Source organism: Cetorhinus maximus, chromosome 8 (genome assembly GCF_964194155.1).
Source record: "Cetorhinus maximus chromosome 8, sCetMax3.hap1.1, whole genome shotgun sequence".
NCBI classification, from domain to species: Eukaryota; Metazoa; Chordata; class Chondrichthyes; order Lamniformes; family Cetorhinidae; genus Cetorhinus; species Cetorhinus maximus.
The window spans coordinates 36149067-36172341 of record NC_135886.1 but is presented as its reverse complement, the minus strand read 5'-3'; the positions used below and the strand labels follow the sequence as shown (position 1 = coordinate 36172341).

Here is a 23275-nt window from a genome sequence, read left to right as displayed (position 1 = left end):
CACACCGTTTCACTGGCAGGTGGCTTTCAATTTGCACGCCATGCTGTCACCTCGCCGCTTCCTCACACCAGGTGCCATATTTAAAGTGCAGCAATGTGCACACCTCTCAGTGCTTCCAGCCCAGGACTGCTGCATAGAAGACATGGCTCCGAAAGGCAAGGGGACTGCAGCCCTCCAATTCAGTGACCCGTCCCTGGAACGCCTTTTGGATGCCATGGAGGCCCGCCATAATTCCTGTAATCCCACTCTGGCTGCAGGAGGGGCAGCAACACCACCAATCTGGCTTGGGAAGCGGTGGTCAGTGCCAACACCCTACAAAAGAGGACAGATACCCAGTGCCACAAGAAGATGAATTATTTCCTCCGCTCTGCCAGGTCATGCTTCTCATCACTCTCAACTCACACACTCACAAATCCACGGGGATCTCATTCACTGCCAGTTCAAGGGACGTCACCATTCACTCTCTCACACACACCTTCATTGCCCTCATCTCGTCCATGGGACCACTTACCAATCACACGTGCCAGGCACACTTATCATCTGGCCTGGCAGGTGTCCTGCTTATACTCTCTCCATCCATTCATGCAGAACTAGCTGGCACACAATAAAAGGGAGAGGTCGCACACTGGTGGAGGAATGCCTGACATCAAACTCTTCACGGACTTTGAAAATAGAGTAATCCAGCTGGCCGGCAAAGATCTGGGCCATTCCTGCACTGACTTTCAGGTCGGCAGTATGCAACCAAGTGAGGATCCAGCAGTGCAACAGCCATCAGACAGCCATACTATGAGTGATGTGTCCTGTTTCACAGTCCCCTGACATGCACTAATTATCTCCCCTTGCTTCCGCAAGCACATCTGGAAAGCAGTCAAAGAAGTACATGACCCAGGTCCTCGACCCAAGCCCCAAAGACATCTCAGAAGAGGAATCTGCTGAAATGTTCATTGAAGACCCATCACAGTGCTCACCCACAGCCTCCACCAGCGCAGACACGCACCTCGGTAGGACCAAGCTGTAGAGTAGCCCCGGGGTCACAATCTGGTGAGCATATTGCACTTGCAGGAGGCAGTGGCAGGGACTTCCCAGGTTTCCGGAACTTGGAGGGCTGCTGGAGACCTGAAATCTGCTGAGTCTGAGTCAGGTGATGAGCCTCTGGACTCAGTTATACCTTACTTCCAGGAGCTGCAAAGGCAAGCTCAGGGACATTAGGAAGCGATGTCCACTGCACTCCTCAGATTTCAAAGCATAATGGGAGAATCCGTCTACCTTCACTCTGAGGTGATAGCGCCAGCATGGCAATGCACCAAGGTCAACACTGGCAAACTGACAGCTGCCATGAAGACCTTGGTCCAAGACATCGGTCCTGCACTGTGGGCTGAACGCCATTGCCGATGCCATAGTTGGCCTTCATTAGTGTCAATGCGAGAGGGGTGCGGGGCAGCTCCATCTCACTCCAGCTTCCTCTTCTCCTCAAGCTGTCAGGTAGGGGCCCTCGGGCACTCGTATGAAGGAGGATTAGCAGGTACATACCCCGGGGCCATCCACCCAGGTGACTCCGGGTGTGTCCGGCCCAGCTGAATCCCCTCTCCTTGTTATCCCAGCAAATCTAGCTCCACAGGCCAAGGAGGGTGCCACTGCCATTGAAAGCAGGCCGGGGCCCTCCAGGTCTCGATCCTCCAGAGGATGCCCGTCAGGGTCATCACAGACAGGGCGTAGCAGTAAGTGGGCTTCATCCACCTCTGCTGTGGATGTCAGGGGAGTACCAACATGTAGCGGCAGGGTTAGGAAGGTTACGAAGATGTAACTCTTCCTGCTAAAAAGACAAATAAAGTAAATTAACAAAATCAGGGACAAAGTAAAAGGCAGCCCCTTAAATGGGATACTGCAAAAGAAAAACAAATCACAAAGAAAACTTACAACATCAAATCAAAGTGTGATTAGAGGAGTCAGTAAAGCACCCCAGTCCTCGTGGTGCACACTGAGCGCAGAAGGTCTCGATGGTGCCAATGGTCGCTACATGGTCCCTCTTCAGGTACACTCAGCCACAAACATAGCCATGGAAGAGGGGCAGACAGTCGGGCCAGATGACCCCCTCGATTGCCCGTTGCCTGCACCTGTTAATGGCCAATTTGGCCAGGCCCAGGAGCAGGTTCTTGAGGAGGCCCTCCTCCCTCCTGGCCCCCCTCTACCCATAGATCAGGAGCATGGGACTGAAGTGCAAACAACAAAAACAAAAGGTTTTTCAGGTAATGGAAAAGGGGGTGCAGCCTATAACAACATACATACGTGTGGTCCAGGCACTCCACAAGGCCGCAAAAGGCACAGGCATCTTGGGAACCTGTGAACCGACACATCCTACAGTTGTATGGGACCAATCGGGGGATGGTAAGAGGGCAGACTCCAGTGTAGAGAGACCTCCACTGGAGACCTCCACTGCTGGGCGGCAACAAGGCACACAAGGGCATGTCTGGATGGCAGGCAAGGGTATGGAGGTGAAGGGTGTGCAACAGCAGCCCATACAGGACACCCCTCCGCACCATGCTAAAGGGCACGGAGGGCATTTCAACAATACAACTCAGGTTGTGGGGCCCCGGCTCTCGAGGGAGGGTTCAGGGCTTGGGGCCAATGTGGAATTCAGTCCGAGCAGGGGTTTGCTCAGAGGGGAGCCCACTGCACACCTGAGCGTCCTCGAGACTAGCATGACATCGGGACCATGCACGACCGTCCTAATGTCGTGGATGGCATTGGCTGTGAGCTGGACGTCCACCAACGCACGATGAGTCAACTCTTGTGGAATCATCCAGCCCAGTCCTCCGCCACCCAGCAGGTCTCTAATCCTGGTCACCCTGGCAGCCACAGCCCTCCTCTCTGCCAGCTACCTAAAGTGGTGGGGGTGCAGATTCCTGAGCAGCGCGTTCTCTAACTATAGCCACTAGTCCTGACGGTGGAGACTGAACATGTCCCAGACTTTGGTCAGGTCCTGGTAAAAGACGGGCAATGACGGCAAGGAGCCGCTCAGATTTATAAACAGGAGCTGTACGTCATAATTCAGGCCGTGCACATGGTGGAAGAAATATGTTGCCCAGACATACCATCCTCGGAAAAAGGCTCTATGTAAAGCTGCAGGGCCTGAAGGTTGAAAGTTGCCACCTGGGTACTTAGGCACACCAGCAACAGACCCCCTTCCCTAAGCAGGAGACTCAGAACCTCAGCAGTGACCCAGTGCAGCCTTTTGTCCCAGAAGAAGTCGACGATCATTCTCTGGATTTTTGTTACAAAGTCCGACCAGCCGGTACCACAACATGGCAACAATCAGCTGGTTTATGACCAGAACTCGACCCCGGTAAGACAGCACTTGGAGCAGTCCTGTCCAGCGCCGAAGGCGAGTGGTGACTTTGGCCTCCAGCTCCTGCCAGTTCACCGGCCAGGATTCCTCAGCAGGGCAGAGGTGGACCCCCAGGTAGAAGAGACTAGTCCTGCTCCAGGTAAAAGGCCTGAGCTCCTCGGGTAGGGGTTCCATCTGCCATTGTCTGTCCAGGAGTCTGGAGCACTTGCCCTAGTTGATCCTGGCAGAGGGCGCAGCGGAGTACACTTCCTGGCACTCGCGCACCCTCCGCAGGTCAGCCGAGTCCATGAACATGAGGAACATGTCACCAGCATAAGCTGAGAGGACCACCCTGATGCCCGGCCCGCGCAGAACCAATCTCGACAACCTCCTCCGCAAGAGGCGCAGGAAAGGCTCCACACAGATAGAATATAATTGGCCAGACAAGGGGCAGCCCTGATGCACCCTTGTCCCAAAGTGAAGGGGCACTGTCAGGGGCCTGTTAGCTTTAACTAGGCACTCTGCAGCAGACAGAAGTAGTCGGATATGGGCAACGAAATGCGTCCCAAACCCGAATGCTCAGAGTCCTGAATAGATATTCCTGATCTACTCTGTCAAATGCCTTCTCTGGATCAAGAGACTGGAAGGCGCCCGTCAGACCAGTCCTCTGGGACAGGTGGATGATGTCCCTGGAGAGGCTGTCGAGGGCGCCTCCAGACTTATAGGGGAATCAAGCTTTACGGCACCCTCCAGGCTGACCTGCAGCAGGTCCTCCGACAAAACTCTGCGCGCATCCTCGCTGGGCGGATCCAGAGGGAACAGGGTGGTGTAAAAGTCTCGGGCATGAGCCCTGATGCCCTCTGGATCTGAAGCAAGGGATCCGTCGTCGACCAGCAGCGTAATGAGCTGCTGACAGGCCCTGTACCATTTCTCCAGCGAGTAGAAGAAGGGGGAGCCGCGGTCCAGGTCCTTGAGGAACCAGATCCGCGACCTCACGTACGCGCCCCAGGACCCGGTGAGTTGCAGGTCCCGCAGCGCGCCCTTCTTCTCATTGTACACCAGCCGCAGGGCCGGGTCCGCGTCGGGCTGATGAAGACGTACCTCCAGGTCGAGCACCTCCTTCTCCAACTCCTTGACCCTCGATCTCCGCCTCTTTGTTGACCCCCCATGCGTACTCCCAACAGAAGGCATGGATGTGAGTGTTGCACTCGTCCCACTATAGCCTCAAGGAGGGGGAGCCTCCCCGCTTCCTTCTCCAGCCGGCCCAGAAACGACAGTACGAGTCGAGGAACCGCTTGTCCTCCAGTAGCAGGTTGTTAAAGTGCCAGTAAGCGGACCCCATCTGAGCGCAGAAAAGAGTTCTGCTCACCCCAGATGGTGGTCCAAGCGAGGTACCTGCTGTACGGAAGCCAACAGAATGCAGCCGCGAACGCTTTGGAAACATAAAGGCGGTTGAGTCTGGATGCTCCAGCTCCAGGTGACACAAAAGTGAAAATGCTGGAGTCTGGATGGAGATGTCGCCAGACGTTCACCAAGTGAAAGGACCCAACCAGATCCCTCAACTTACTGACATTTAGCGAGCGGTGCTGGGTACTGAGAAGGTCCCGAGCACCGAGGGTACACTTGAAATCTGCCCCAAGGACAATGCACTCGCCAGCGTCAATGGAGCCAAGATGAGTGGACACTTCCTCAAAGAAGCTCACTTGCTGCAGTGTGCACATACGGTGTTGTACACGTTCACAAAGTGAAGTGCTACGCCCGCCCCCCCCCAGGTGCACAGTAAGGTGCAGCAACTGGTCTGGCACCAGCTCCTTGACCCCCAAGATCTCGGGCTGAAAATATGAGACCAAAAAGATAACCACCCCGCCAGATTTGGAGGCTAGGTGACTCATGTAGACCACCCCCCTCGCCGCTCTAGGAGCCATGTAGCTTTGACTCCCGGAACGGTATGGGTTTCCTGCAGGAAACACACCGCATACTCCCCATCCCTGAGGACTGAAGTTCTGGGACCTGCGCTATGTATCCCTGCTACCGTTGATGTTGAGGCTAGCAATGGTTATCTTCATTGTAAAGAGTATTGGTACCCATCAACAACACCATCGCCTTAGATAGTGCAAGAAGGAGAGGAGTATTAAACCTTCCTCTCCTTCAGAAGCCCAGTGAGAAACATATGGACTCTCCGCTTGGCATTCCAGTCCAGCTAGGGGGCCTTTAAGGGCTAACGGGCACACCAGGACACTAGCCAAAACGAATGCCACTGGTCCAAGGCCGACTGGACCCTGTCTCGGCGACTGCAAATACTTGCAAGGAAGTCCCTGAGCCTCCGACGGGATGAGGGCGGAGTCGACAGCGGGCACCAGCTCACCTGGCTTCAATGACTCAAGATCATCAATGGTGCTCACTATTGACACCAAGCCCTCCTCCGGGTGATTGCCTCCGGCTCCCAACCCCTCCCCGCATTGAGTGATGGGGTTAATTTGGAACCACCAGCTGGGTCTACCTCTGCCTCGATCCTACTTCCTGGATCAAGGCCAGAGGGGTCCTTTCTAGTCTCTTCTCGTGGCGCTGGGCCACAGGTCGGTGGCAGCTCAGAACCTCGCTCCGCCCCAGGCTCCGAGATGCCCACGAGTCTGGAAAAAGCTGTGGACCCAGGGTGGAGGTGCCCGGTGCCTAAGTTTGGGAGAGTGCGGGGAAGCACTCCCCATCACCACCACCCAATGACTCATCAGTTGGGACAGTCAAGAAGATGTCGAGTCCCCTGGAGGGCCAGATGGTGTCTTGGGGATGCACGGTGGGTAGGGTTGCGGCACTGCCGCAGGGGTGATACTCTCATTGACTCCCGAGGGGCCCTGCTCAGGAGTTTGAGTCAGCAGATAAGTGTGTCAAGCAATGCAGAGGCCTGAAAGTGCCACCAAATGTCCCTGAGCTTTTCACCCCTTTGGCACAGACAGCAAACTAATGAGTGTTTTAGTGGACTGCAGGACAACTGAACAACTGGGCGCATTGTACAATCTCCTTGCTAAAACTGGCCATGGAGCAGTCATTGGTGGAGGCGCTCACAACCCCTTGCAATGTCATCATTCAGGTTTGGACCAGTCTCCCCCATGTCAATGTAGCTGTGCCTGAACTGTCTCAGCTGTGGAGGAATGGTCACTTTATACAAGATTTCCCTCATGCTTCCGTTCCCCCCTCCCCTGCACATGCTTGTGTGTTACCATCAATTGCAGTACAGCTCTTGCTTCCTCCCAACTCGCCCCAACAGGAGTGCAGCCCTTGCCCCGGTACCGCACTGTCAGCCAGCTGGGAAAATGCAACTTTCCTGTGACCTCACCTGAATGCACAGCGCCTCATCCTAGAGCTTCAACAGGCGACTCTAGCAAGTGCTGTGCAACGTTACTGTGCACTCACCTCCAAGTTCCCCTTGAAGTGCAGCTCACCAGGTGCATGCCTTATAAATGCTGCTGTGAAACACGTCAGTATGCAGTCACACTGACGTGCCTGGATGACCTGGTGCGGGAGGGTGATTCCAGTGAACAGGGCTTATAATGATATGCAGATGTATTAAAATGAAGCTCCTGCCATGTGGCGGCAGAAAGCGCAACCCACTATTGATGGGCGGAGCAGACGATTGCAAACTGGTTTCACAGCCTCGTGAAACTGATTTTTGAGCTTTGCGCCATATTGTCTGCCCATGTCCTCTATGATGCCCAATACCAACGGGCATGGAAAATTCCACCCCCAGCCTGTCAATCCTTTCCAAATACGTATAATCTCACCAAAGATGCTGCCAGGCTTGCTGAGTATTTCCAACACTTTATGTTTTTTTATTAAAAACATACTGAATTGGCTGCAAAGCATTTTGGGATGTCCTGAGGTTGTGAGGTTGTGCTACAAAAGGCAAGTTTTTTTATATACGTAGATAGATTTCTGCTGATCTTGACAATGCCCAATTTCGGAAGAACAAACCCAAACAGTGTTGTAATCATATCTAAGAAATATTGATAACAGAAAGTTTATTTAAATGAATAACATGTAAGGGAATATTTTGCTGTCACTATGAGCATAGGATGCACAACAAACATGTACTTGTCTGGCATAACAGAAATTTGCACCAACTGAATATTGGGACGACTAAAGGCAGCTAGAGAGAAATACGACAGACCCTGGATATGAGCATGGGATCGTGGTGTGGGATTTAGCTTTGCCCATTTCTTCAGATACAGATAGCACACAAACTATGTGCTGCCTGCTAATTTAAATGATAGCCATGTGCAGTCTAGCACTCACCGTGTGATTGAGTGGCTGCATGTCTAATTAGGGAGCCTAAGTTACATGAAACTAGTTCCGCTTAAAACTAGCCTGTATCTCTTAAAGAGGAGTTGTGTTCAGGTTGCAACAAGTGCTGGAAGTGGCTGGGGAAGGTTGTCTGATCTGCAAGAAGAGTGAATATGGTGCATAGCGCAAAGAGCATGCTCCAAGGGGTTGCATTTTACATGGGTGGTGTTGGGTAGGGGTTGGGTAGGACTGCTTGCCAGCCCCGGAAGTAAATTTAGCTGCAAGCCGCTGCATGCCAGCCTGCCCATCAGCCATAATGTGCTGTGGGTGAGCTAAATTCATGGAAAGTGGGACTTTTGCCCCTCACTCGGAAGGAAGCCCTGCCCTCAGGTGTTGCTGGCCAATCCGATTAGCCCGTAGCTAAATCAGACCCGGCAGTGCCAGAGATGAGCAATGTGCACGCCGGGACTGCAGGAAGAAAGCCTGAAGAAGATCAAGGCTGCCCAAGAAGGTAAGTCCCGGGGTTTTAGGGTGGGGAGAGATCGCAGAGCCCAGGGAGGAAGCAGAGAGGGTTGGGTCCTGTCAGGCAAGTGGCATGGAAGGATGCGGGGCAGTGATATCTTGGGGGCAGTGTCGTTATGCACGCAGGACACCTTTGAATGTTGTACTCCCCTCCTTCCCATCATTTCTCATTGAGGCCTTTAAAACAGAAATTGCACTCCTGCTTGACTGTCCATGCCAACAATGTAATGTTAGCCTAAACAACACTTAATTAATTATTTACATATGATGGGAGTGTGCCTAGTGTATTATGGGGGTGAGCTCAGGTTGTGCAGGAAGTTGGTGGGCTAGCCACCCAACTTATTTTACACACCCCTGTCGAAAACATGCCCGGCGTGTCCAGCTCAAAGTTCACTGATGCAGCACTGCAAGCCTTGCTACAGAAGGTAGACTGGAGGAGAGAGGTCCTCTGTCAACAAGGAGCAAGGAAGTCCTCCTGACCAACTTTGTGAAGTTAGCAGAAGCAGATAAGCATTGCTGTCAATGCAAGTAGTGTAACCTCTAGGACCTGGATGGAGTGCAAGAAGAAGTTTAATGACTTCACATGAAAGGTCAATGTCAGTGAATACACCCTCAAATGTTATATCCTTACAACTAAACGACTAGCCTCACGCGCTTGTCACGATGATATGACTTGTACATGAGTGATATTAATCTTTAGTATTATTGGCTGATCAAACATATATTGAGCAGTTTAAAAAGGATTTTTTAAAAACAAGCAAATACACTGACTTAATATGGCTACCGCAAGTCACCTGACATCTGGTATTACAAGTTGAACAATTTTCTGGAAGGTTCCAATTTGAATACAATTAAGACATGCCCAGGCACCCTCTAAAAGAATTTTACACCTGTTGATGGCAATAACTGCTTCAAAAGATTTACTGAAACTGTACTGGACCTCACATTTGCATTTCTATAAGGCTGCCTCTCAAGTGGAGACAGAAAGTCTATCAGGACAATAGCTGTATGGAAAGGGTGTTCTACTTATCTCATCAAAATGGATACTAGATCATTCAAAAGGGCTGGGGCATTACATAATCTAATCACATTGACCATAAAGACATTAGCCATGGCCTATCCAGACATGAGTTAAGCAAATACCCGCTGAAATCAATGAGGAGAGCGGTCATGTGACTATAATAACCATTTTTAAAAATTCTTCTATTGCAAAACTTAAGCTGTCGATCAATAGTCTGGAAGGAACCTGCCAGTAGGGTAGTAATACTCTTCCAGTTTGAAATCCAGCACAGAGATAGAGAATTTCCATTGAAAGAATCTCAAGTGCAAAAATCATCTACGTTGGGAAAAGACAGATTATGTTTTTAAAAATAAACTGTCTCCAGAAGTTGCAGTTTATTTGGGCTTAAACACTAGTGATTTTTCAAAGCCACAGTGCAAAAAATCTGCCATAGCCACAGATATCAGGAAAGGACTCAAACAGTGTATTCTCTATTTTTTCACATTGAATTTTAATTTGACTAAGGAAGTGACTTCCTATTCTATAACTTGTAATTCTGCATTACTGTGTGTATGTGGGTTTACATTTTAAAATATTTTTATATCTTTACATGGGTGGGTTTTTAACACAATAAAAACTAATCCCTTTTTCTTATTAAACTCAAGAAAGCCTGCCAGACTAGTTTCTTTGCAATTAGCAAGCAAAGTGTTAAGCACAGAGAATGAGTAAATTCCTACACCTCACTAAATTCATAGAAAACCCTGTTATGGTCATACTTAGAGTGATATAATAAGGGAGTCATTTTTACCCCTCATATGAACGTAACACACTGAACAATTCACCACAACACCATTGATCACTAACCAACATTCTATCAACTGCAACTCATACATCGCATTCGTAGCTTCACCTCACCCTTAGCAGTTAGCACTGCTGCAGCTTCACACCCACATTTTCACCTTGCATGCATTTCCAGCTATTCATCCATGACTGATACATCACCCAAAAACAGTGTACCATACTCACTGACAGGCTTTCCTCTTTCTTGCAGGACATGCTGTCATACGACCACAGGCATCAGGGGTTAACCAGTGGGGGACAAGCACGCCTGCATGTTCTAATGCCAACGGAGGCTATCAGCAGGCTGAAATGATACAAGATGATGGCAGGCTCATAGCTAATCAATCCTCTTTCTCACATTCTACCTACCCCCATCCCAGGTTCTCTCCTGATATACAAACTACAGGCGATCTAAGCATGCATCTCTTGCTTTTGCCCTCTCCAGTCACCGCAACTCTATGCTTGTGCTCTTTCCCTTCAGGATACATAAGAGCTGAAATTTGATTTGGCAGTGATGCAGAAATGGCAGAGGAAGAAGAGACTTAAGATGAAGGAGAATGGAGGAGTGTAGCACCAACATTGCACAGGGCTTTGCGTAGAGCTTAAAGCTCATATTTTCCAGCATGGGAGTGCTGGCTGGCTCTATGAGAACTCTTGCCGAACCAAACATGATGCAGCATCTGAAAGCCGATATCTCAGCTTCCATTGCAACAGAGACCACTGAATGTCTGAGTGCTGCAGTGGAAGCTCAGACTCAAGTCATCATAGCTGCAGATACCAGTGTTCAAAGGGGCTTTCAGGGTGACACGACACTCCAACACATTATTAGTTTAACTGATGCACTGTCCCTGGAGAATGGCTGTGGTGAAAGGCTACTGACTTTCTGCATGTAAGACGGCAGATGGATTTCCAGGATGACCTTGTACAGCCCTGGCCCTGGAAAGCCCAGCTTTAGACTACCCCACCTCAACATGTGTGGCAGCAGACTGAGCTGGCAGACTGACAGGCAACAGCAACGGCCCTGCTGGAGTGGCACTGGCTCTCCATGGATCCTCCCTCAGGATGTTAGCATTCATCTTCCCACCCCTGCCACGCCACAGGAATCAGTAGTCTTTTGCCAGTCAAGCTGCAGCCACTAGGGTGGCACTGTGTGGGAGGGCTAGAACAGGCAAAGGCAGATGGAAGGCAGGCATTGAAGTATTGCACAAGGACGATTAGTTGATTTTTGTGTGGAATACTGAAGAGTTTTTTAAAATTCATTTACAGGATGTGGGCATCACTGGCTGGGCCAGCATTTAATGCCCATCCCTAATTGCCCTTGAGAAGGTGGTGGTGAGCTGCCTTCTTGAACTGTTGCAGTCCATGTGCTGTAGGTACATCCACAGTGCTGTCAGGGAGGGAGTTCCAGGATTGTGACCCAGTGACAGTGAAGGAACGATGATATATTTCCAAGTCAGCATGGTGTGTGGCTTGGAGGCGAACACCCAGGTGGTGGTGTTCCCATATATCTGCTGCTCTTGCCCTTCTAGGAGGCAGTGGTCATGGGTTTGGAAGGTGCTGTCCACGGAGCCTTGGTGAGCTTCTGCAGTGCATCTTGTAGATGGTACACACTGCTGCCACTGTTGGTGCTGGAGGGAGTAAATATTTGTGGGAGGGGAGCCAATCAAGCGGGCTGCTTTGTCCTGGATAGTGTCAATCTTCTTGAGTGTTGTTGGAGCTGCACTCATCCAGGCAAGTGGAAATATTCAATCACACTTCTGACTTGTGGTGGACAGGTTTTGGGGAGTCAGGAGGTGAGTTACTCACCACAGGATTCCTGGACTCTGACCCAGTCTTGTAGCCACAGTATTTATATGGTTAGTCCCGTTCAGCTTCTGGTCAATGGTAAACCCCAGGATGTTGATAATGGGGGATTCAGTGATGGTAATGCCATTGAATGACAATGACTGATGGTTAGATTCTCTTATTGGAGATGGTCATTGCCTGACACTAGTGTGGCACAAAGTTTGCTTGCCACTTGTCAGCCCAAGCCTGGATATGTCCAGGTCTTGCTGCATTTGGACATGGACTGCTTCAGTACCTAAGGAGTCTCGAATGGTGCTGAACATTGTGCAATCATCAGCGAACATCCCTACTTCTGACCTTATGATGGAAGGAAAGTCATTGATGAAGCAGCTGAAGATGATTGGGCCTAGGACACTACCTTGAGGAACTCCTGCAGTGATGACCTGGAATTGAGATGATTGACCTCCAGCAACCACAACCATCTTTCTTTGTGCTAGGTATGACTCCAACCAGCGGAGAGTTTTCCCCATGATTCCCATTGACTCCAGTATTGCTAGGGCTCCTTGATCCCACATTCTGTCAAATGCTGCCTTGATGTCAACGGCAGTCACTCTCACCTCACCTTTGGAGCTCAGCTCCTTTGTCCGTGTTTGAACCAAGGCTGTAATGAGGTCAGGAGCTGAGTGGCCCTGGCAGAACCCAAACTGAATGTCAGTGAGCAGGTTATTGTTAAGTAAGTGCCCCTTGATAGCACTGTTGATGACACCTTCCAACACTTTACTGATGATCAAAAGTAGACTGATAGGGTGGTAACTGGCCTGATTGGATTTGTCCTGCTTTGTTTGATAAAGTTGGTTTGGAATGGTCGTTCCAGTTGCTTTTGTCTCAGCATTGTGGCCAAGAGCATACTATGATAATCTGTAACACAGGGAGGGTAAAATGTGGGACTGAATGGGAAATTGGGGTTAAATTCACTCACAGCACAGTTGGGTGAGCCAATCATGGGCAGCCTGGCCTGAAAAGGGATGCTTCCTCTCCCCCTTCCTCCACCTCTTCCTCTTCTCCTCTCTTCTTCCTCCTCATTCTTTTCCTTGTCCTCAAACCACGACTGAGTACTGCTTCTCTAGAATGATCAAGGCAATAAAAGGGTTGCTTAACCACTATTAGTCTGCTCAATGACATTTCACCTAGGAGCATGGCTCTCATTATATGCATGCTGCCCTCATGCGCTTGGGTTGAGCACTGGTGTCACAAGCCAGGTGGTCAGCAGATAGCTCTTGTCATGAGCGGCCAACCTCAGATCTCTCATATTGGCTCAAATGTGGATGGCAAAGCATTTTGTTACAGAACAAAGATATTTGTCTGCTGCCAACATGTTGAGCATTGACATGCACGACACACTGAGCATGGTCACGCACCAGCTGCACATTGAGGAAATTAAACCTTTAGTGGGTGCAATACATCTCTGAATTTATGTGGCATCCATAAAGCAATGTGTCTGTGGTCAATGGCACACTGCACCATAGGGAAGCCCATTATCTGAGTAAAACCATGTGCACTCTTTGCTTGCTTCTCTGTGGAAAGAGAGGAGGCAGTGCATTTCCCTCTCAGTGCATCAGTTTCCTCCCCTGTGTGATATTGGATGATGAATTACTGAGAGATTTTGGAGATGTCCCTGCTTCAGACAGGAAAAAGGTTGATGTGAAAAATTTTGTGGCCACAATCACCTTCAGAGCCACTGACAGTGTCATCCTTGCCCTACTCTGAGGCTGCAGGCAACAGATTCCAGTCAGCACCTCCTCAAGTGAATTGAATGCATTTTAGGTGCTGTACCTGTCTTTGGGTGAGGGAGAAAAATTAGTCCCTGGAGACCCTGAGTGAATATGGCCTCCTGCTAAGAGCTCTTCCCTCCTTCCTCTTCCTCCCTCTTCAAACAGCTTGCCCTCCTCTGTTTCATCTCAGCTCTTTCTCTCATAGAACTGAAAGTGCCATTGCCTTCATCTCTGCCACAAACTCCATCCCTCACCACTGACTCCATCCATCTCGCTGGCAACTGTCTGAGGCTGAACAATTTGTAACCTTCCAGTGTCAACCCAGATTGCGCTTTCAACCACATAGCTGGCCCATTATCAAGACCACATACTTCCAGCTCTGTAACATTGCAGATTTCAACAGTGCTTTAGCTCATTTGCTGCTGAAACCCTCAACTAAGCTGTTATTATTTCTAGATTTAAATCTTCCACCACTCTCCTGGTCAGTCTCCAAACTCCACGCTTCATAAACTTCAACTGAGCCAAACTTCCGCTGTCCATACCCTAACTCGCACCAAGCAGCATTCACCCATCATCCCTGTGTCCGCTGATCAAAATTTAACTTCCAGTCCAGCAATGCCTCAATTTTAAAATTCTAATCTTAGTTTTCAAATCCCTCCATGGCCTTTTCCCTCCCTATCTTTGTAACATCCTCAAGCTCTGTTACTCTCCAAGATCTCTGCCCTTCTCCAATGTTGGCTTCTTGTGCATCCCCCATTCACCATTGGCAGCTGTGCCTTCAGCTGCCTCAGTCCCAACTCTGCAATTCCCCCCTGCCAAAGCTCTACATCTCTCCGTCTCTCTTTCCTCCTTAAAACCATTCCTTAAGAGCTGCCTTTTTGAACAAACTGTTGGTCATCTTTCCTATTATTCCCTTACGTGGCTATAGTGAATTTTTGTTCGATAACACCCCTGCGAAGTTTGGGATGTTTTACAACGTTAAAGGCACTATATAAATGCAAGTTCTTCTTGTTGTATTCTTGGGCTGTGGATATACTAATATTGTATAATGATGAACTATTGAACAGATAAACTGCAAGTTCAGTGAATTCTATTTCTAAATTGAGGAATTCGCTACTTGTAATGATCGGAGTACTGCATTATATAATCCACGCTGCGTTATTCTGTTGCTAACCACCTGTAACTTAATCTGGTGCATGCTGTATTGTAGTTCCTTCATTGGTCAATTCAAGGCTAATTGTTATTGTGTCAGTGTTGGTTCAGTGGTAGCACTTTCAACTTTGCACCGGAAAGTCAGGGTTTCAAATCCCACTCCAAAGGCACAATCTAGACTGGCACTTTGGTGCAGTACTGAAGATGTGCAGCACTGTCAGGGGTGCCAACTTTTTGGATTACAGAAAACCAGCATGGACTCAGTGGGCAGAATGGCCTCCTTCCATATTGTAATGACTCCACAAGATGTTGAACCAAGGTACTTTCTGCCATCTCAGTTGGACGTAAAAGATCCCATAGCACTATCTGAAGAAGAGCAGGGGAGTTCTCCCTAGTATCAGGGCCAATATTTACCCTTTAACCCAAATCACTAAAATAGACTAGTTTGTCATTATCTCATTACTATTTATGGGATCTGGTTGGGTGCAAATTGCCTTCCACATTTCCTACATTACAACAATGACTGTACTATATTAGTTGTAAAAGTGCTTTGGGAGGTCCTGAAGTTGATTAATGTTGTTAAATTGTTAAAAGCAAATTCTTTCCTCAGGGATCAAGTAAGAGTTTGGATTAGATGTGACAGAATTTATATTAGCAGCAGAATAGAATAGATAGACAGCAGCAACAAATTAGTCAGCAACAATTGTGTTTTTGAAACAAATACGTCCCTCATGAGGTAAGGGGTCAATGATATGAGTTCATTTGTGCCAATTTAAATACAAATTTTACCTGGTTTAGACTTTCCAGATTTCTAACACACTTGCTTGGCAAGGAAGTCATTGCAATTGCACCATTCACTGCAAGTTAATAATAAATGAATAATATACATAGATTGTGGAAGGTTAGCATTAAATAATAGCAGTTGGTCTGTGAGGGTTTTGGTTTTTCTTCCTGTTTTCACACTTAATATGTACTGAAATCAATGATTTATACTGGACATTGACCCCAGGGACAACAGTATAATTGGTGGAAGGATTAGAGGGAGTTGCGGAGAATTTTTTTTTTACAACCGGAGGGTGTTGGAGTACTGGATCTCACTGCCTAAAATTCTCATTGTATTTAAAAAATGTACTTGGACATGCACTTGAAGTGCTGTAGCCTAGAGGGCTACAGAACAGGAGCTTGAAAGTGGGATTAGGCTTGGTAGCTTTTTTTTTGGCCAATACAGACACAATGGGCTGAATGGCCCCCTTTCTGTGTTGTAAATGTTTAGTTTTTCTATGGTCCCCCGATATCTTGCCAAAATTGCCTGCTCTTTAGACATGAGCCTGGCAGTGAGTGTTGACAGGATTTGGGGGGACTATAGGGTCCATTATAAGTGTACTGAATCAGTTTGACATTCAATCCAGTGGCAATACGTGTGCTTCCAATGGGGTCAGATTATAATGATGAGGATCTGTAGTATATGGATATTGAGGCTAATTGCAGTATGCTCACTGGCATTCAACAAGAATGAGCTAACTCATCCTAAACCAAGGAGTGAACCCAGAGCCATTCTGGTTTGTAGGTCTGCACCATGGTGATGAGTCATGGGTGGCAATCTATTGCAAGGAGTTCAGAAACCTGAGGGAAAGAAATCCATAGGTGTGACAGGAAGGAGACAGAACAAACTCAGGGAATTTTTGGAAATAAATTAAATTTTATAATTAGGCACAAAAAACCAAATGTTACAGTCAGGGTGCTGTGCATATATATAGAACTGATTTCCCCAATCATTTAATTAACCTTAACGTGAGTCTTAGGTAGAATTCTCTGTAATGCACAGTAAATGTGACTGCTGCCACATTTATGGGCACTTTTGATCACACAAGATTTCTTGCTGATCAAAGTGTAGTTCTTCCATGAAGTGGATTAATCACACACCTGGTGCAGAGGCATAAATGTCAGGAAGGCCCAAGGTTTTGTCTCTGGTGAATGAATTCATCTCAGTCAGAAATAATATACAAACGTTTTCCTATAATATCTCTGGGTTAGAGAAGGGTAAATGGCAGCCAGGATTCCAGCACTTAATTGATTTTCAGCCACTTCTGCTGCAAAGTGCACCAGTATACAGGTCAATTGAGCACAGTATCAAGATCAGCAATGGTGGTCACTTGAGATGGACCACTATCATGATCTAGATTCACTCTTGAAGAATAGCCAGTTCAGCACAGTCCCAGAGGATGGCTGGCACCTGTGGAAATGTACCCCAGCACGAATCACCATATTCAAGAGAAGGCAGAAAATGTGGAAAATTGGAAAGAAGCAAAGTAGAGACCATGGGGTTGAGTTTGAAAGGTATCTAATAATTCTCAGAAAAAGCTGTGTACGCACATCAAATCAATTGTTCAGTGTAGTTGGAGGTCATGTCAGAAATAAGTTTGCAAAGCATTTTGAGTTCTGATTTTCCACCACCTGCTGTAACGTATATCTGGTAGTTGAAGGCCAGTTTCTGTTCCATTAGTTTTTTTAAAAATAACTGCCAGTGAATGACCTTCTACCAAGTTCTACTGTTTCAATCAACATATCTATATTGACAACTAATTCATTTCTTACAAGAACTGAGAGGCGTGTTTCCTCCTTTATCAAGTGTGAAACTGATATTTATTTTACCTTTAATATGTGATGGGATCCTGAATCAGCAGAGCAGTGCAATAAAAACCTCAGTGTACACTCTCCTGGTTTTATTCTGCCTGGTATTGCACTTGCTAGTCCCATTGCAGGACAAGTGAAATGTGATTTGGTAGTACAGAATTGGAGTACCACTGAAAAAAGACACATATTGAAGCTTTTCCATCTTGCACTTATCAGGACATTCGCAAGAATACCAAATGTAAAGGGAACAACAATTGATACTTCATGAGAAGAGAGTGCTTATTAGTTGGCAAATGGAGTCTGATTGGTAGAGACATTGCCATGGAGAATGCACCAGTTTACTGTTGACTGACAGCTAATTGCCAAGCTTTGTTTAAACTCTGGTTCATTCCCCAGGGCAATGCTTCGACTAATCAGAGTCAACCTACCTGGTTTGAATTTAAACAAAGCTTGGCAGTTAACTGTCAGTCATCAGTTAATAAGTGTATTCTCCATGGCAATGCCTCTACCAATCAGAGTCCACTTGCTAACCAATAGCCACTCTTTTCTCATAAAGTATCACTTATTGTTCCCATTACCTTCTTGCAAATGTCCTGATGAGGGCAAGCTGAAAAACTTTGGCATGTGTCTTTTCTCAATGATACTCAAGTCTTCTTATCGTGTCCATGGACAGTCTATACATGGCCCAGCCAGAACTGGACACATTTTTGCGCCTTGTTGTTAAATTCGGCAACAGTGCAGGGTTCCTCTAGATACTCAAGTGAAATGTCAGTATATGGAATAAGATCGGTGTATTTAACAACATTACACAGGAGAAGGCAAATCTTTTAGCACCTATGGGACCACAAAATGAATCTTTGACATTGTCAAAACTCTGCATGTGGCAGAGTTTGTACATTTCAAAGTGTTCTGTATTAACTATGGCTTGGTTGGTAGCATTCATGAAGAGCAGAGTTCTTTTTGGGTGAATACTGCACTTATTTAAAATGATTATTCATAAGAAAGATTTCAAAATTTGAAATAAAATTATCAGAGAAGAAATCTTTTAAATTACTTTGTATTCTGTGATTGAGAACTCAAAATGCTTTGCAAACTTATTTCTGACATGACCTCCAACTACACTGAACAATTGATTTGATGTGCGTACACAGCTTTTTCTGAGAATTATTAGATACCTTTCAAACTCAACCCCATGGTCTCTACTTTGCTTCTTTCCAATTTTCCACATTTTCTGCCTTCTCTTGAATATGGTGATTCGTGCTGGGGTACATTTCCACAGGTGCCAGCCATCCTCTGGGACTGTGCTGAACTGGCTATTCTTCAAGAGTGAATCTAGATCATGATAGTGGTCCATCTCAAGTGACCACCATTGCTGATCTTGATACTGTGCTCAATTGACCTGTATACTGGTGCACTTTGCAGCAGAAGTGGCTGAAAATCAATTAAGTGCTGGAATCCTGGCTGCCATTTACCCTTCTCTAACCCAGAGATATTATAGGAAAACGTTTGTATATTATTTCTGACTGAGATGAATTCATTCACCAGAGACAAAACCTTGGGCCTTCCTGACATTTATGCCTCTGCACCAGGTGTGTGATTAATCCACGTCATGGAAGAACTACGCTTTGACCAGCAAGAAATCTTGTTTGATCAAAAGTGCCCATAAATGTGGCAGCAGTCACATTTACTGTGCATTACAGAAAATTCTACCTAAGACTCACATTAAGGTTAATTAAATGGCTGTGTGATTGCGAGCATCCAGTTTGGTTTGGCTCAAGTTCACTCAGGACTTGAGCAGAAAAATTAAGGCTGATACTCCAGTGCAGTATTGAGGTTGTGCTGCACATTCAGGGGCCTTTTGGGATATTAAGCCAAGGTCCTGCACCGGTAGATTTAAAGATCCCGTGACACTATTTCGAAGAAGAGCAGGGTGTTATTCCTGGTGTCTTAGCTAATGGCAAGAACTAGGGTTGTCAATTATCCAAGTTTGTCCTGGAATCATCAATGAAACCTCCAGGAGTACATCCAACCAGATCTGGTAATTCTACAAGAAACCAACTTCAAAAGTATAGAGCAACAGAGTCATTGGGTGGAATTTAATGCCTCCCATGGTGGATAGTTTGGGGGCAGCTCAGGTGGGAGGATGCATGGTTGGGATTCCACCATTTCACCCCCTCCCAATTAAGCCCTGGCTTCTTGGGGGTAGTCCTTTTTCTAAGTGACTCAGCGCCTGATGGAGGGACACAGTATTGGCAAGGTGGGGAGCCCACTGAGAGCCCCTGATTCCCTTTCTTCCGACCCTTCCCAACCCCCACACCAGCCAGCGACATCTTCCCACGGTCCTTACCCTATCCTCACTCACCTGTAGCCTGGGTCCCTCATTGAATCTAGGCCTTTGGTGGGTGCATTACTGGCAGCAGCCATTGCTCCCAGTGGTGCTGATGAGCAAGGGAGAACTGCAGGCCTCTGATTGGCCAGCAGCACTCACGACATGGGATTTCTACCCCCAGATTCCTAAATCTGGCCATGGTCCTCACTGGTCAGTTAAATATCTAATGGGCACCTAATTCCAGAGGGCCTTCCCCAACGGAGGTGAAACGCCAGTTCTCCAGCCAGAGGCAAACACAGTCACCAACATTAAATCCCACCCATTGTCTCAGATTAAAACCCCCCACCAGTAGCCTCAGCAAATCCATTTAATCATTCCCTTCGCAACATCTATTTCAACTATGCTATCCTTACAATGGAACAAAAATTATAGAGTGTGGTATTATTTTATTGTTGCATTTGTGCCATGTTCTGTTAAAAAGTAAAACTTGAGAAAGAAAATAGCATACTCTTATCAATTTAACAAGAAACAAACAGATGTATCAAATACGTGGTACATGGACCAAAATAACTTTTAAGTGGAAGTTTCTCATATCAGACTCTGAAGTGACACTAATATAATGGCATTAATAGAAGCTGACGTTCAGCTGTCATTTTTCTCATATGTGACATTGACGTGCATTCTCTCCTTTTGTGGAGGAACAATCACAATGGCTATCCAATCCATCCCAGGCGTGTTTCAAGCCAAAAGCAATCTCTATTTTCAATTTTAAAAATGTTTTGCACCCTTCGAGTTCCAATTTGTTTGTCACCAGTTATTTATCTGCTGTACATTCTGACCCTAGTACAAGATGCTAACGTGTGTTTATAGGTTATGGCTGCAAGATTTGGCTTAGTAGCAAAATGGCATCTACACCGCTCACACCCAGTGTGGCCTGCGGTGAATGCCACCTGGGTAAGGATTGTTTCGATGTTATTGCTGAGCTTTAGTGAGGTTTCACTACTACCATGCTTTCTAATCTTTCCAAACATTGATGAGGCTTTGCTTCCTTTGGACAGACTTAAGTTAGTCAGTATAGTTTAACTTCAAACAATTTATTAAGAACTATTTACAAAGACCTCAGGATAAACATATGGTATTCAGGACACAGACTGTTCTGCACCTAGCTCTCATGACGCCTCTCGGTCATCTGACTGCTGATGTCACACTTACATCATTAATAGCAGCATGGTTTCATTAACATATCTATTAACTCATTACTCTACAACAATGTTAGTGCTGGTTTTATGAGCATGCATCGGAGGTATGCAGAGTTTGTAGGTTGTGATGTCAGTCAAGAGTCTAACTAATTTGATGCCACACTGCCATTTGGACCTCACCATTCTAATTAACACCCTCTCTTAAACCCACATGAATAAACTTCTGTTCAGCAGCAGGAAGATACCCCTACAAGAAGCATCATCAACTTGCATGTTAGTTGCTGACTATTTTCCATTGGTGCTGACTATTTTCCATTGGTACTGACTGAGTTTGTGGATTTGCTGGGAGTTTTAAGGAGTTACTTACAGTTGGTGAATTTTGCAGGGAGTGACGCTGCACATGGGGAATGTATTGGTTGTGGCTGTAGTAGCACTGTCTCTGTCATGGGTGCCATAGTAACAGATCCCTCGGGTTGCAGCATGAGAGGAAGGTGGTGCAGAGACAGCAAATAAGAAGGCTAGCTACTCACAGAGGGAGGAGGATGAAGAGGAGACTGGCACTCAGCAGGAGGCTTTGCCCAGCTCAGGTCTTCCAGGAACATTTTTCTTACCTCCAATTTATCCAGGAGCAGTGATTGTGCTGTTCACGATTCACAAAGTATGTGCTCACAAAACTCTACCAACTCTTGCAGCCAGACCTGCAGCTTCAGAGTTGTGTGAGGACTGCACTGCCAGTGACTGTGAAGATGACTATGTCTCTGAATTTTTTCATGTCATGAGCCTTTCAGGCTGAAGCAGGCTACGTATTTCATGTCTCCCCATTTTTAATCCATTGCCACATCAGAGAAATGACTGAGGCTCTTTCTGCCAGGAGAGGGAGTTCATTATGTTCTTTCTGAATAGAGAGAAGAAGCAGGGGACTGCACATGTGGCTTTACCAGGATAGTGAGCTTCCCCGTGGTGCAAGGTTACATCAGCTGCACACAGGTGACTTTGCACATGCCACATCTCAATGGTGAGATGCACCAAAACTGCAAAGGGTACCACTTACTCAATGTGCAGTTGGTTTGCGACCACACCCAGCACATCATGCTGGTGAATTGCTGCTATACAGGCAGCAGTCGTGAGGCATTCATTCTGCACCAGTCCACTGTTCCATCAATCTTTCAGCCATTATGTCAAACCAAAGGTTGGCTGCTGAATGACAAGGGCTATCTACTCTACACCCGGCTCATGACTACCTTCTGCAACCTCAGAACACATGACCATCACTCACATAATAAGAGCCATGGTGCCATGGGAAACATCATCATGCTGAGATTGAGCTGCTGAAGCAATGGTTCAGCTGCCTCAATTGCTCTGGAGGAGCCTAGCAGTACTCGCCACAGTGTGCATTCTGATTTGAGATGGTTTGTTACATGCTCCACAACCTGGTCATCATGAGGTTACAGCCGTTGCTGCTACGGATTCTGTGATTTCCTCTGAAGGAGGAGGAAGAGGAGAAACAGGAGGGGAAGGGAGGACACAGCTGCGCATCCATATTCTGGACAGGCTGCCCATGAGTACCTCGCTCGACTTCAGTTCCTGTGAATATAAACTCAAATCACCATTGTTCATCTTTTCCACACCTTGTCATCCATCTGTTGCAGACCATCACCAGGTCCCCTTAACCAGAGTCCTGAAATAAAAGGCATCACAAAATAACCATTCCATATCAACTTTATCCAAAAACACATCCAATATTCCATACAAAATTCAACTAATTATCCTTGAGCATCCTGTTAGTGCCTGTCTCACCTGGTCTAGTGTCCTATACAGTGCTACCCCAGTGGCTGCATCATTGTTAGTGGAAGGCTGCTGACTTGAATGAGGGAGACTAAAGATGGTCTTGCAGGACCCCGTCAAGAAGCTCTGGGGGTAGAAGGCCTGGCTTTGGACTGCATCATCGGGGAAGCAGTGTGGGCTGGCTGGTTGACAGGCAACAGTAAGGGCACTTATAGAATGGCCGTGGTGGGAGCACAAAAGCTGCCACCTAGCAAGAGGAAAGCAGGTTTGTGCTGTGTGAAGCTGTTGCCAATTCCCTGAGGTGGTATCTCAGCAATCCTAGAAATCTGCTGGAGTACTGATTGCTGGACTGCTGTGAGAGTCTGCATTCCCCCTTTGAATACTGATTTCATGACTTCAGACTGAGCTTCCACTGCAGCATTCAGACATTGGGTGGCTTCTGCTTGTGCTGCAATGGAAGCTGAGACAACTCAGATGCTGCACCATGGTGGGGTCTGGAAGTGTTCTGATGGAACGCCACCATTTGCACGTTGCAAAGGATGGTCCAGGCTCTGCATGAAACCCTGTGCCAATTTAGAGCTAGTTTCCTCCATGCTCCTTGACAGTAACACCAGGGTTTCTGGCAATCCTGCTATCACACCAAGCATTTTTGTGTAC

At 47.1% G+C, this 23275-nt stretch overlaps 1 long non-coding RNA gene across 1 annotated transcript in view; it reads right to left on the bottom strand.

Moving 5' to 3' along the window:
• LOC144683266 (uncharacterized) overlaps positions 1-22650 on the bottom strand; it is a 90826-nt gene extending 68176 nt beyond the window's left edge. The window contains exons 1-2 of the long non-coding RNA XR_013577214.1: positions 22631-22650; positions 22462-22511 (exon numbers count right to left, since the gene is read on the bottom strand). This is a non-coding gene — a long non-coding RNA (uncharacterized LOC144683266). The remainder of the gene's footprint in view (positions 1-22461; positions 22512-22630) is intronic.
• Between the last annotated feature and the right edge of the window lie 625 nt (positions 22651-23275).